The 15,851-nt window shown below is 44.7% G+C and overlaps 1 long non-coding RNA gene across 1 annotated transcript; it reads left to right on the forward strand.

Annotated features, from left to right (window-relative positions):
* The first annotated feature begins 2,220 nt into the window (after positions 1–2,220).
* On the forward strand, positions 2,221–11,862 carry LOC307074074. The gene is made up of 5 exons (XR_013811758.1): positions 2,221–2,442; positions 6,287–7,494; positions 7,883–10,990; positions 11,132–11,185; positions 11,296–11,862. It is a non-coding gene; the product is annotated as an uncharacterized lncRNA (long non-coding RNA).
* Positions 11,863–15,851: the final 3,989 nt, after the last annotated feature.

Below are 15,851 nucleotides of genomic sequence, written 5' to 3' on the forward strand. Positions count from 1 at the left end.
GGGCATTTAGCAGACTTAAGTTATGGTTGGACGTCGACGCAACGCAGTGCAACATGGAACCAAAAACCAACCTTTTAGAACCATTCATACACAAATTCACAAACCGACGGCGACAACACCAGGCGACAGCCAGCTCGTCTGGAGCAGTTAGGGTGAGGCGTCCTGCTGGACACTCGAGATCGAACTAGCTGGGGATTACCATGGCCCTTACATCAAACACTGTTCGATGTTAGGGCCAAAGGTGTCTTACTGTGTGTGTGTGTGTGTGTGTGTGTGTGTGTGTGTGTGTGTGTGTGTGTGTGTGTCTGTGTGTGTGTCTCCTGATCCAGGCGAGCGTGTGATGAAGCCTCAGATCCTGGAGGTGAACTTCAGCCCCGACTGTGAGCGGGCCTGCCTCTACCACCCCGACTTCTACAACCACATGTTCCAGACGCTGTTCCTGGATCAGCCCCAGGATTGCCCCGTCACCCGGATCCTCTGACCCCACACATGAACCACAACGAGGGGTTAGGGGTTTATTCAGTGGCCGTCTTGGCTCTAAGCACTAGCTGAGTGCTAGCGGAGGAACTGAATTCAGAATCCCGCATTCGGTCGGAGGTGTAAAGTAATAAAGGAGGTTTTAGGTGATTTAAAAGGTCAACGTGTGTCCAGTTCTTAATAAACTATGAATAAAGTTTTTTTTCTTACTTTTCTTTTAAAAGTTACTTTTCAATAACAAATGTGCTGTTCAAAACTTTGAGTCTAACTGTAGGACTAAATGTTTCATCTGGAATAATCATCTCTGTGTTAACATGGGAGAGAGATTCAACTGAGCAGCCCCATGTCCTTTAGGAGATGGTGTTGGGCAAAATAAGCTGCTGAGCACATCACATGTACATTATAAATATAGCTAACTCCTACCCTAGCTTAATGAGCACATCACATGGCAGTCACCTTATAATATAGTCAACTTTTAACACATAACACATACATGAGAATATAGTCAGGTCAGGGCCGGAGCCAGGGCCCCATTTCTCCTCCCGGCAGATGGTAGACACTCAGACAATGCACCAGTCATCCTCAAGAACGGGAGGACCACAACAGGAGATGCTCTGAAGCTCTCCCCCGTGAGGAGGAACACAAGAAGATATACATGCATACACTAGTGCCTGGGAACCAAGGTCAAGTAAAAACACACAGAACCACACACATCTCAAACGCACACACCTCATCACGAGGAGATACAGCATAAGACTGTATCACTCTGAGACTCTTCACCTTCTTCTGAAGCAGACCTTCCACGGAGGCGAAGCTCCGGACGAACCATCAGCGCTGATTAGGGACTTAGACATATTCGATTTCTCACGCTTATGACTCTGTATAACCGTTGCCACTTTACTTAATAAATCCAAGGTCCTCGTGCCGACAGACTTTATTACCTCTCCGTCTCGTTTCATCTGGTCCAGTAACTAGACAGACCGTTTTTCCCTTCAATGGTTTACATGTTTCTCTGACTGGTCTTGGCTGCAGTTCGGATTACTGATGGACCCCGGCTGGCCGCCTAAGGGCAGGGGGGCTGGGGCCAGGGCCAGGGGAAGCTAAGTGATGGATCATCACATTAAGAAGCGTCTGCAGTAGTGTCCTGGGCAGCTCTTAGCTTGTAGCTTTTACTGGTGTTTTCTCAGCCTCCATTCCAATGATATTGTTTGTAACATTTCTTATGTTCGCTACATTCTCCCCTTTATTTTCTAACAATATTTAGTCTCTGTGGAAAGCTCTGCTGTTGATTCAGGACCTTCAATGACAAGTAGATTAAAAGAGTGAACAGAGATTGTGGGGGAGGAGAGAGACAGCCAGAAAAGGAGAGCGAAAAGGAAGCTGACAGTGAAAAAAACAGTTGGTATAAAAGTTAACCCCTTGGAAGTTTTATAAAGCAAGCCATCGAAGAAATCTCTCGCACTTCTTAGAAAATAAATATACATACATGTATATATAAATATATATGTATAATATAAAATACACATAATAAATGATGTATATATATATTAAATGAAGTTGCGTGAAGTTATCCTCCTCCATCTTCGGTTTCGTTTCTTGCAAAATGTGGACTGAACTTCTGCATGTGGACACGCCCCTTTCGAGCTCAACCAATATGGTGCGCGGCTGGCCACGCCTTCCTAACCCTGCCCCTTTATAAAGCAGAACCCAGCATCGGACGACGGTTAGGTTGGCGCCCGGCGGTGTAACATCGCAGTCCGGCGTTGTGCTTTATATGCTCCAATGGAATAACAAGGACTTCTACACCGTCTCGGACTATACTGGATTTATTATTAGACGTGGATTACTGCATTTTCAGAAGTTCTTCTGTTTGCTGATGATTGAAGAACCACGAAGGACATGACAGTCAGAAGACGCTTAAGAGACCGAGAGGATCTTGTGTAAATCATGGACAGACCAGGACAGGTGTGTTAAAGCCCCATGTTGATGTGTTGAGGGGTAATTTGACTTTATATGGGGAGTAGTGTGTAATAATATGGACAATAATATGGAGCTTTTTATTGTGTGTATTAAGTGGTGCTGGTCGCTTGCATCACTCGGACAGGGTTTCATTTTAACCAGTTAAACACTTAAAGTCCAGCTTGAATTGGTCAACCCCCGTTGTTCAGTACGGAAAAGGTAATAATAATAAATAATGGGATGCTGAAAAACGGAACAATATCATGGATGAAGGCTTAATTTCGTGGTTATCCGTTGGTCTGCATCCTGTCAGCCAATCAGACGCTGATTCGGTCCAGGTCTGCATCCTGTCAGCCAATCAGACGCTGATTCGGTCTAGGTCTGCATCCTGTCAGCCAATCAGATGCTTGGTTTAGTCAATCAAACCAAGCTAAGGCACCGTCCACACGGAGCCGAAACGGGCGTAAACGATCCGGTTTCGTTTTATGCGGTTCAGGAATATCTCTGTAAAGACAGTCATTGCGAAACCGCATAGATCTGTAGAAACGATGGTGTACACATTCCAGGCCCATCAGGGGCGCTGCTTCTGCTATAGAAATCCAGAGAAGAAGAGGCGAGCATAAGCCCGCTAAAACAGCTGCAATACCAGGCTTGGCCGCTGAGCACTGGTGGATTGCGGAAGTATGCACTGCTCCTGGGGGGCTTGCTACTACTGAGTGACACGCTCAGAGAACATCCGTTCAGCTAATCGAGTTAAAACACCGCTCCCGCCTCATTTTCATGTGCGACACTCATCATGGCGGAGAAACTGCATTTTATTTTTTTAAAGTTGGGGTAAGGGAATTCATTTAAAAATATATCTTTTAGCATTGTTAAAAAAGCATTTTTAGATTTTTAGCATTGAAAATCTCGATGTACTATTGTATAACTCAGGAGCGTCGCTAGCAATTGAAAACATCCAGGGCTGTAGCCCAGAAGTTAAAGTCCTTAAAATGGGGGGTTCGGGGGTTTGTCCCCCGAGAAAATTTGAAAATCGGCTGATGAACATGCAATTGTAACGTAGTTTGAGAAGTAAAGGAAAGACTAATCGTCATGTCTGAGTCACGTCAGGGCAGGCCTACTGAGTAGGTTAATGTTTACGTTAAGGATAGGAAAATGCCCCAGCAGCCAAACACTCCACTCAGCTGACCGCAGGTGGTGTTCTTTTCTTGACGTCTTGGTGCCCTATCCGAGGGGGGGAATTGACACGGCAATGAGATTTCAATCATTCTTTCTGTGTCAGAAAAGGTAGACAATGCTGTTCATGAAAAGGCATGATAAATGTATGTCAATGCATGCAGCAATGAAATTATGTTTAAAGTTGCTTTAGGGCTTACTGGGATATATATTATTGAACAGCCAAATTTAAATGGAATTGCATCTGTTTTTGTGAATAGTTTCTTTGACAGCATGGGTGTTTTTGGTCACTGTGTCCATGAGTAGTAGTAGTAGTAGTAGTAGTAGTAGTTGGGGATTTGATTTTGATTCTTGAGGTCATGATCCATTTCCGACCTGATATTGGATTTAGAGTAACCCTGACTCAAAATCTAGTGTTGATTCAGTCCATATAGGGTAGGGCTGCAGGATATATCGGCTATGTAAGATATATCGATATAATTTCCAAGGGGATACAAGATTTGACAATATCGATTATATCATACATGCGTTAAAATGGTCAGTTTCCGCCTCAAGTGTCTGTGTTTGCCTTGGAGACTGTGTGAGCTCGACCCCTCCCCCTCCCACTCTGTCCTTCCGAACGTGCGTAAAGACGCCCCCTCACAAACACAAGCATGGAGGATACCGGTAAAGATAATGAGACAGCGGTGTGAGACGAAATTGTTTCAAAAAGGAGAAACACCGGCTCCATAATATGGAAATGGTTTGGATTTTAAAAAACAGATGAGCAGCAGCTGCAGGTCATCTGTAGAGAGTGTAGCAAAACCGTTGCGGCTAAAAGTGGAAGCACGACATCTGTTCCACCATTTACAGCACCGGCACAAAGTGCAGTATGAGGAATGCGTAAAACTCTTCTTCTGCCCCGAAACCAGGGCCGGCGCTCGGCATAGGCGACCTAGGCCGTGGTTTTCTCAACGGGGGCGTTGCACAACCTAGGGGGGCGCTGTCAACGTGATATATATATTTTTTTCTTCACATTTTTTTGGGGGCTTTCATGGTTTTACATTTTTTTGGGTGAAAAACCGATGCATTTGAAATACAAAATATATAGGCCTAATTAGGCCTGCGCGGGCGATCTGTTTTCGCGGTGCCCGTGGTTCCCGGGCCATTCATTCATTTGTTCACGGGGCATGGCGGGAGTGCCGTGGCCACGGTCGCGGTGCCCAAGGTCACGGTGCCTGGGCCGCGGGGTGCCGCTGCCGGGGCATGATGGGAGACGTGGCGGCCGTGGGTCGCGGGAGTGCCCGCGCCGCGGTCACGGTGAATGAATGTTCAATCCAACCATTTCTTCCTCAACTCTTCTTTCTTGGCCAATAGATCTATCTATCTATCTCTCTTTCTATCTCTCTCTCTCTCACCCCCCCCCCGTGTCGCTCTGGAAGTTTAATTTGGTTTATTACAGTGATGGACAAGGCTGTTAGCCAATCAGAGGTGAGACATTTGCATGTCATGAATATTCATGAATATTTTTTTTTCACCAAAACTGACTCAGAGGGCATTCATTGCTATTAGTGACCACCGCAAAATCAATGAAAAACGATGCATTGACACGTTTAAGCAATATAACACGAGTGTGAGTTGGGTTGTTAGTTTATTTATTTATTTTTATTGGGGGGGGCGCCAGAGGATCAGGGTAAGGTCAGGGGGGTGTTTGCTCAAAAAAGGTTGAGATATATATCTCCATTCAGCAAAAAAATATCAGGATATCATATTTTGACCATATCGTGCAGCCCTAATATAGGGTCAGGATCTACTCTAGTCCACTGTGTGTTTGTATATCATTATGTTTTTTTAATAAATATATCACTATCTACTGATTGCAATAACCAACGACAAAAGGGAGAATCTTTTTTTGAATAAATAGTAATCAATGGACGTTGTGAATCGCTTCATAATCATAGAAGATAAGAATCTCCGTTTAACTAAGACCTGTGTTCCCTGCTTGGGTTTTGAAGAGTGTAGATAGGGATTCGCCCTGTCCTGCAAAAGTTTAACTTCAGTGAACTATGAAGCAAGTCTCTGGTCATAACACCCTGTGTTAGGACCTCCTGAACAGTAAGAAAACTACCCTGGTGAAAGGAGCGGGTGAAAGTGGTCTTGCCATGTCCTAAAAACTAGGCAGACACACTCTTGCTGGGTAAGAAGTTTGTGCTTCTTCATTTGGACAATATGGCGTTTTCTCTTTATTTTCTTTAACATATCTATTTTTTTTTATTACTTCATTTAATTTTTTGCTTTAGCTTTCTGCTAAATCTTAAACACATTGCCCTTTCTAAAATGCATTTTTAAACTTTGCCTTTGTTTTCTTTTATTTATCTGTTTTATTTAGTTAAATTTTGTTGTAGGAAGATGGTTCTATGTGAAGCACTTTGAGTCTGCCTTGTGTATGAAAAGTGCTATATTAATAAAGTTGCCTTGCCTACACTGACTTGTGTAGGCTGCCTTGCCACGCTGTTCTACATAGAACCCGTCCCCTGGCGTCACACAGGGAAATGCAACTGTTAATACAAATTACACACCTCTAGGACTTCATCTATAGGATTTTGATATTCCTGAAGAGAACTGCAAAAGTATATCACTGAAAAAAAGAAAACTGCTGGAAACCAATTTCTGTTCTGTTTCTTCTATTCTCCAGACCAGTGAGGATCGTTGCCAGTTTTAAGGTTGTGCTTCATGTCAACCCAATTTAAGCCATACCCATGCAAATCTCGAAGGGTGGCATGAACCTAGGGTGGGATCACAACGGGGCACCCGTTCAGATGTCCCAGCCGCTCCCGACAGGGCAGATGAACATCAACCCATGTACCTCCACTGCCACCGTTTGGGTGTCCCCTGCAGCGATTCCAACGCCATACTTCCCCGCCAGCACTGTTGGACCCAAGGAACTTGCTCATTATGGGGGACGCATCCCAGCTCTGTCTCCTCCACCCTCGGAGGACCATGGGGGGTTGAGGAGGGTCCATCAGCAGCAGAGGCAGAAGCCTCATGTTAGGGCAACGCATAACCTACCACCATTAGTCCAATCACACTATCAACATTCACAGTCACAGAAGGGCCAATCTAGGAGGGAGGATTGTGAGTGGACTACGTCCCCTCAGAAAAACTGTAGACTGACTGGCAGCTTGGCCGGTGGTAAGGTCGACGGTCCAGATTCACAGCGTGGGCTTAGACGTCAAGAACTTCAAATGGGAGGAGAGATCTCTGCCTTAGAAACTGCATTAGCTGTGTTAAATCGGCACCAACCACTGGACTCATTTGGACAGAGTGAGCGCAGCCCCCGTGTTCCAGCAGTAAGCACATCATCTGAATCACAGTTAGTGACTACACATAGTCAGGATCCTTCTTCAGTTTGGAAAGAGCATTGCTCCCACAAGCTTCCCTCTCACACCCTTTGCCCTGCTGCACACCCAGCTCACCTTAAGCTCAAAGCAATGAGCAAAAATAAACGTTTTACTGATGCCCACATTCATGATTTCCTTATGGAAAGAGTTTCAAACATAATGGCGGGACGAACCCAGAGTGGAGGGTGCAAGGGTGCAGAACGGACACATTGTTTGAGTTCCAGTACCTTAAATGTATGCCTGCCAAGCAAGCAGAACACTGGTTCATTACATTTGAAAATGGACGAAGCAGCACCCCGGCATGTAACCTCTACCGCATCATCGGAGGAAATCTGCCTTTCTTCTGCCGGGAGTGCTGGTAGTCCAGCTCTCGACTGCAACGGGAATGAGAAGTGGTCCACTGCGTTTGGAAAAGGGATTCCAGAGAAGCATGCAGAGTTGACTCGTAATGTTTTAAAGCAAGATGGCCATGCTGAACCTAAACCAGAGAAGGACTCCACAGGTACACAAAACACGGCTTTAAATAACTCACATAGTCTATCTTTAATTTGGTGTACAGAGGAGGCCCCAGATTTTGATTTAACTAAATTATGGGATACAAATATCTTGTGTGAAACTGGGGACAAACCCATTTTGAACAATAGATGTGTTGACGAAATGGGGTACATTGGGGATAGCGACTATTATAAAACCAAACTCTGTCAGGGTGCTATAGCAGATGAGTTTTCTACTGTGCCAATAATTAGTTACAAATTTTTTTCAATGAAAGAGCTAGTCTCCACTACAAACTCTATCCCTTATAAAGTAACTATCCCCGCTGCAGACGTTTATGACTTCATCTTGCAGTGTTTTTGGGAATAAAGATGATGTTCATGTCTTTACATCCACAGAATACCCGAAAATTATGATGCTAGCTGCGGAGGTTTGTGCAAAAAACGACGATGAGAATCCAGTGATTCTCTCTGCAGTCTCTGGAACAACCCCGAAGGAGTTCATAGAGCAGCGAGCTGCCTCAGAGGTTGGAAACAGTGCGACACAAGGAAGGTACACCTCTTCATTGCTAATCCCCAACTGCCTCGAGGATCGAGACAAAGAGCCAGGCGCTCTGCACCCTGTCTCATACATGGGTCACTCAGAGGCGCGAGAAACGGGGACTCTGAGTTTAGCGGATAATTGGCAAGCAGGGAAGACAAACACAGGAATGGACATGGCCAAATCGATCCAAATGTCATGCAAAGAAGAACACTGGTTTAAAAGCCAGAGTTATGAAGACATTTCAGAAGACGAAATTCAAAATGGCGAAGACATGGCTCTGGATTTGCAGTCAAATAGGCTTACCTCTGAAACCACAATTGGAAATTTGAGTGGCGCTTCCTCTAAAGATTGCCCCGTCTATGAAGATATCTCTGAAACAGAAATTTCCGCAGATGTGAGTTTAATCATAGATGAGCCGTCGATAACACAACTGTCAAACAATGTCAAACAACCTATCAAATCTGGGAGTCCAACAAATGTCCCGGCCCTTTCTAAACATTTGTTTAATTCAGCAAGGCAGTCTTGTAACGGAACCTCAAATGGTGACAAAACACTTTGGAGCACAGAGAAAGATTTATGCATTAGAGTTGGAAAGAACAGCCGCAACAAGAAAGGCCCTGGTTTGATTCCTGGTCTGTTACCTGAGGTGCATGCAGCTCGTTCTCTGCAGCAGCAAGTAATTTACATTAGTTCAGACGAGGATCCAATGGACCTTTCTACCAAAGAAGATGGATCTACCGATACTCAAACTCAAGAGAATGTCACTGAAGCCATAAGCCCCATGGTTGAATTGGAGGATGCTGAAGAGGATTGGCTGATGATTCCGGTGGCAATAAAATACCTTGCATTTGTTGAAGTGAATGGAAACCATGTCTCCCAAGCAAAAACCGAATCTAGTGGTAAAAATATACTGCCTTCAACAACCAAAAAACCTTTGCTAACTTCTCCCATGAGGCAGTTAGAAGTGTTTGATACCCTTGATAGCTCTCTACAAGCAAACGCTTGCCCAAATCCCTGTAGCGATGAAGATTCTCAGATTATAATTGTTTCTGATGCGGAACTCCTTGTGCCAACACCCACAGAAGGCAACCTCATCCCAGCAGAACCACGTAATAGAAACATTGATCTCCAGTGCAGAAAAAGGTCCAGTTCATGTGACACCGAAGACAGCAGTGACTACTCGTCCTCGGAGTCCAGTTGCAACTATTTAACAGTGTCCCCTCAGTGCTGCGAAGACGGAAATCTCTCTAAATTACTGATGAAGAAGAAGAAGAGGAAAACATGTGAAAAATTACATTCTGCCAAACGTCCTCATATAATCATATTGTCAGACAGTACGGATGACAGCTGTGTGTTCGAAGTGGAGGTGGAAGCGAGCCTGGAGACGGATGTACCCATGACACCTGAAACTAAAAGCAGCCCAATAGAATCTGAAGATAATGGCAGTTCTGTTGAGGTTAAAAAAGCTCCAACAAAATGTCATGCCAAAACCAATCAAACAGCCATTTTAAAAGGACTAAAGAAACTAACCGCTGAAGGAGCCAAGTTTAAACACAGAGGTGCAAAGGGCTTGAGCTCGTCTGAATCCGAGGATGGTGGAGACGATTTCCAAGGTCTTCAAATTGGACATTTGGCAGAAGGTCACAGGTATCCAGTAAAGGGGCCTCAACAAAGGGCATTCCTTGACTTGGAGATTGACCAAAAGCCCCCCTTTGTGACTGGAGCAGGGGAGCGGGTCTCTACTAGTCGTGGACTCCCAAAACCCAAACCCATAATCCCTCGCTTGATTTTCCAGATGCCTTCTAAACAAAGTGATCCAGTGACACTGATGGCAGAATTGACCATCCCTAAGAACAAAAGAGATGACTCCAGACTCTCAAGACAAACCAAGAAAAACAATCCGGTTACTTCTGCTAACGGACAACCCAGAAATAAGACGAGACACGAGAAACTACGTTCTGAGAAACGTAAAATGCTCGATGGCCCAAATGGAGAACAGAAAGTAAATGCATTTAATACCGGGCAACATGTGACCTCCAGTAAACCAACATCAGTTTCAAAGGACCACCTGATTATCCCAAAGCAACTGACGACGTCCACGGCAGCGCTTCAGAAGTACAAGGGTCATTCCACGGCTAGCACAGAGCCACCCAGGACAGCATCTTCTAGTGGAACAGAGCCACCCAGGACAGCGTCCTCTAGTGGCACAGAGCCACCCAGGACAGCGTCCTCTAGTGGCAAAGAGCCACCCAGGACAGCGTCCTCTAGTGGCAAAGAGCCACCCAGGACAGCGTCCTCTAGTGGCAAAGAGCCACCCAGGACAATGTCCTCTGGTGGTCCAGAGCCACCCAGGACGGCATTCTCTAGTGGTATACCGCTATCCAGGACCGCATCCTCAGGGGACCATAGCAATCAGTCCACATGCGAAACCAGTCCCTCCAGTCGCTCAGCCCATACCAAAAAACGAATCTCTCATTACTCTCGCAGCGCCGACAAGACGAAGGATTCCATTCACCAGAAGCCGTCCCTTCTCACCGAAACAGCTCCCAGTTCCAGTAAAGGGCAGTCGAACTCCAGTATGATCTTAAAATCCTCTAAAACCAGAAGATATTCTATCGATTCTAAAAGAGACACATTCTTAGATACTTCTAGGAGCACAAAGAAGTCGGCAAGGCAACAGATCCGCAATGAATGGAAGGAAAGCTTAGTCTCAACCCCAATATCACGGCGGCCCAGCTCTGGGCCAGAGGACACAAGGCGACATGCTTCCTCCTCTTCCAAAAATGCAGACATGTCGGAGCAACACGATGCAGGAAAAGATGCTGAGCTGGAACCCTATCCCAACGCAGCCCAACAGAAGAACAGTTTTAATACTGGGTCCACCCCGCTGATGAAGAAGACCAAGAATCAGGCGAAGCGGTTGACTCAGGCCAAACACCTCCGCGGGGGCCGCCAGGAGCCAAGTATGCAGATTCAGCTATTAATTTATTCATTGAAAGTCTGTTTTAATATGAAATAGTTTGTCTGTATTCACAAGCAGTCCCTGAAAACCTGTTGCTTGTGTTTTAATGTTTAGCATCAATTCATCTTCTTGGTGATTTCAGGGCATTTAGTAGGCGAGGGCTGCAAGTGGTTTCCGAACCAGAAGAGCAGGAAGTGTAAGTACTCATCACGTCGTCTTTTAATAAACAGACCAATGTGTTGGTATTAATAAATAGCGCCTGTTTCAAGGTTCTGATGGTATATTTGTTCCCCTTTTTGTTTCTAGCTTCCAGAAAGCCTAGGCCGTCGAGTCCTTCCGAGGTTGAGCAGTTGAGCCAGTGGTAGCACAACCTTTTTCTTTCTTTTTGAAAATAAGAATCTTATTCAGTACTTGGACGTTATTTTTTGTGATTTAAATTTTATAATTGTATATACATTTTTCATTACTATAAGAGGGCCAAACTTTAATGCATACAACTTTTTTTCCAACTTTTGTCTTAACTGTCAAAGGTGTGTTTTTTAATACTCACTGACATTAATGTATCATAAATATATTATTATATTAAAACATCATTAAAAAACAGTTCTGTCGCTTGGGCGTTATACATTTTTATTTTATTTTTTATAAACCTCACTTTTTGTAAATGGACTTGAGATTGTTTTGCTGAAAACGTATTGAAATACGTCAATGGAAGTCCGAGCTATCTATTACAAGGGTGGGCAAAGGGAAGCTGCAAGTAGGATCTATCTTTGCAACAACTCCAACTGAATGTATATATTTACTCTTGACGACAACTGCACTGTGATCCCACTACTTTTACATAGATATTTTATGTTAAATCATCGTTGTGTTGCTCTGGATGCTACTTGATTTTTTTCCAATTAAAATGTGACATTGGTATGCAATTTGATATTCTGTATTTATTTGGTGGGGAGTGATCCACTAACTTTTTTAACCTCAATCACACAACTATTCCTACTAGGGATGGGCATTCGATTAAGTTGTCTTAGTCGATCGTCGGGAGAATTAAAGATCAATTAGTCGATTAATCGTTAATATTTTACATTAAAATTTAGTTCCGACCAAGTATAACAACACCGGGACTTTTAACTATACATGTATCACTCCGCTGTTTATGTTCTGCTAGCTAGTGTGTGTGTTGCTTGTTCAACAGTTCAGTCCCAGTCGCGGATCCATTTGTGTAAATCATTAAATAAACAAACAAATGTTAACTAATTAATGGTGCTTGTAGAACTGTTGTATAAAAGCAATATCACACTCAAGGTCGTGCTGTTGTGGTGAATATCAGCACGGCTGTGATTATCTTCGGCACAATCACAGCCGTGCTGATACAACGCACTCCCTCACGTGTGATATTGCATTAGTATTTATATGCTATATTCAAAATGCAATGAAAATACAAAAACAGCGTGTTTTCCTCATTGGGATCTTTATTATTAGATGAACAACTCAGTTAAACCAGATCCGTTCAATAGTTATGCGCTACTCTGCTCTAAGCAACGGAGCCTGCAGCTCGAAGCCGGTGCTCATAAACATAACTAAAAATAAACACAACCCTAGTTTCTTCCCAAAATAATAATATAAAAAAAAACAATCATGTTATAACTTAACCAAAAATATATTATACTTAATTCGGACAGGTTTTGCCAAATGTAACGCAAAATATAAAAAAAAAGGCAGAGAAAGAAGGCCGAGAACAATGAATTAGGCTTAGTAACAAAGCTTCTGAAAATAGAACCAGTAACTCGCACAACTTCAGCACCAGTCTACGGATTTTTGTTCAAAAAGATGACTGACCCCAGAACATGCTCTGACCCGACCGCAGCCTGGTGACCGTCAGTCCAGCCGCCGAAAACACCCGCTCTGAGGGGACCGACGTTGCCGTGATGCACAAATACCTCCGTGCTAACTTGGCAAGCCGGGGGAACCGTCTTTCATTAACTTTCCACCAGCCTGTAGGGGTGCAATCCAGGGGTTGGGGGGCCTCCCTCAGAAAGTTCTTTATTTCTGCTTCGATGCCAACCTCGCCTTGAGTGGTAGGCCTATAGTGATCCCCAAGAAGTTGTGCCATAGCAGAGACCTGGGACTGAAAGGCCGCGACTCTAGTGTCTGCGTTCCCCTCGTCCGTGTCCGACAACGGAGGCTCCTCGTCTCCCCCGGCCGCTGGGATAGCCGCTCTACCGATCTCCACTGCCTCTCCCAGTTCAACCAGTTTCGCATTAGCAGCCATTTTCTGTGTTGGGTTAAGAAAGCCCAGGTGCTTGTGGCGAGGTGCCCAGGTGCTTGTGGCATTGATGAGATCATGGGGGCGGATGACAGAAACTCATCAGACTTAACCTGTAAATATATGATGGGGGAATCAATTAGAAAATATCTAAATAGGCAATTATTGTTATTATCTAAAATCATTTAAACTAAGAAAAAAAGTTTAGCTTACATTCATTCGCTTGATGAGGGAGGACCGCACTTTTGCTTTGAATTCGCTGAGTCTGGGCCCGTCTTCTTCACTGCGCATGAGGTGGATATTGATGAGGCCGAAGGTAATGGGATATGTGTTCGAGATGGAGACGTCTTTCTCTGCAGACATAACCGTGGTGGCACATTTAAGTGCTGACAGCACAGGCTGTGTGTCCTCCATCATCTGCCAGTGCTCATCCTTCAACTCCAGGATCCTGGCATCTTGAAGCTTAGTCACGGTTCGGTCCGAAAGCACAGCAGCAACAGCCCACCGCTGCTCCACCAGCCGATCAAACATCTCGCACACGGAGTTCCACCGTGTTTTACAGGACTGAATAAGCTGATGAGTTGCGAGGCCCATCGCTCCTGTTTCTGTTGCAGTGCATTGGTTGCTGCGGTGCTGTAATGGAAGTGGCTAACAAGTTTACTAGAGGCTGATGTAACCCGACATAGATAGATGGCAAATCCGTAATTTATGGCTAACTGGAGTGTGTGTGCAAAGCAGGCAACGGAAATCCAGTTCACTCTGGTGGGACTGTTGGCGGCAACAATATTGGCCGCGTTGTCATGAACGCATGCAATAACTCGGTCTTCAAGTCCCCATTGCTCTACAGCGTCATTCATTTTATCAGCGAGGTTGTCAGCTGTATGCCGGCCTGGCAGGCTTTCTGTGAGCAGGACCGCTGAGTTCATTTGCCAGTCATCACTGATGTAGTGGCAGGTGATTGTGATGTAGCTCTCGGCTGTTAATGCGGTCCAGCAGTCTGGTTAGAGCAACTCTTTCAGTTGTGCTCAATTCTTTTAGCAGCTCTTGCTTCCGTTCTTCGTAGTGAGTTTCTATCAGTCTGGTGATGGTACGTCGTGACGGAATGTGATATGCTGGTTCCAATAAGTTTATCAGTTTTCGAAAACCTTTGCCCTCAACGATACTTAAGGGCAGCATATCCATCTCAATGAACTTGCAGATCCCTTGGGTAATTGTCTCTGCTCGTTGAGCATCGTAGCTCCTCTGTGTCCGTGCTAACATCGAGTCGATGCTAGGCTGAGACTGAGAGCACGATGCACCGCCACTAACCAGGGTCGGATGCGCGTTTTTCAAGTGGTACATCATTTGAGTCGTGGCCGTGTTGTACTTAAACACAGCTTTGCAGTGTTTGCAGTGAACTAAGTATTTTTTTAAATCATAATGGTCCCACACCAGACTTCGCCTTGGCCTCGTCCGCTTCATGATTACTTTTGAAACACACGGACTCGCAGGTGACCGAGCAGGCCTGTGGCGGTATTTTTTTTTTCAAATATTGCCCCCGTGTGGTTAAATGTTAAATTGCACACTGCATTAGTTTAATCGATGAAAAATGTACGTAATCGACGAAATTCTTAACGATCAATTAGTCGATCGTCGATTGATCATGCCCATCCCTAATTCCTACTCTATAACTTAATCAGAGAACCTGTCCTATTCTATAACCCAGGGGTCACCAACACGGTGCCATATGAGGCACCCGCAGGCCTGTTCTAAAAAACTCATTCCTGATCAACTCTTTCTCACCTTTTTTAAGTCGGGAGAAATTAACCATTACTTTTTATGTTAACTTTGAGTATTATTAGGGCTATATATCATATAGATACATTAATAGTGGAAAGCAGCTAAAACACCTCTGGATTCATAGGAAAGGCTTCTCACGGCGCCAAAGAGTCTGGGGTCAGGGCGTACTATGGAACTCGGCACGGCGTCAGAGAGTCTGGGGTCAAGGCTTACTGACCTCCACCTATTGTTTAGATTAGCTGCAGATGTTGACCACATGCTTAAAGGAATGTATGACTGACCGGCAGTGGGTGGGCATATCAAATGGAGAACAGCTTGATTTGTGAGGATAAAAAGGCCAGGATCTTATGATCGGGAGTGCTTTGCAAACTACTCGACTTTGTTGTTGCTTGTTCAACAATAAAGTCTTATGTCATACTTGCTCCAGACTCCTCGATTCCTCATGCTCTCTTAGTTAGTTGAAGTGATAGAATTCGGTTATTTTCTACCACACTCTCAGGTTAAAAAAGGTTGGAGACCCATGCTATAAGCTAATCAAACTAGTTTGCAAAGAGGTACAGACCATTCGCTTGTTTGTTCTTTGTGCACTGTAAAAACTGGACAACAATTCACTCATCTATTTATCTCTTTCATCGGGGCTCACATCCAACCCCACCCTCACACCCCTTGCCCACTGCATCCGTCCGTTGACAGATCTCATTGACTTTGCACGGGGCGATCCCGAAATGCATTGTGGGTCCGTCGGCTCCGTCACTTGCGTTCAGAAGTTGAGAAAATTTTAACTTTTCAGGCTGCGACGGATCCGTCAGCCAATCAG

Source organism: Pollachius pollachius (genome assembly GCF_949987615.1).
Source record: "Pollachius pollachius genome assembly, chromosome: 4".
Lineage (NCBI taxonomy): Eukaryota > Metazoa > Chordata > Actinopteri > Gadiformes > Gadidae > Pollachius > Pollachius pollachius.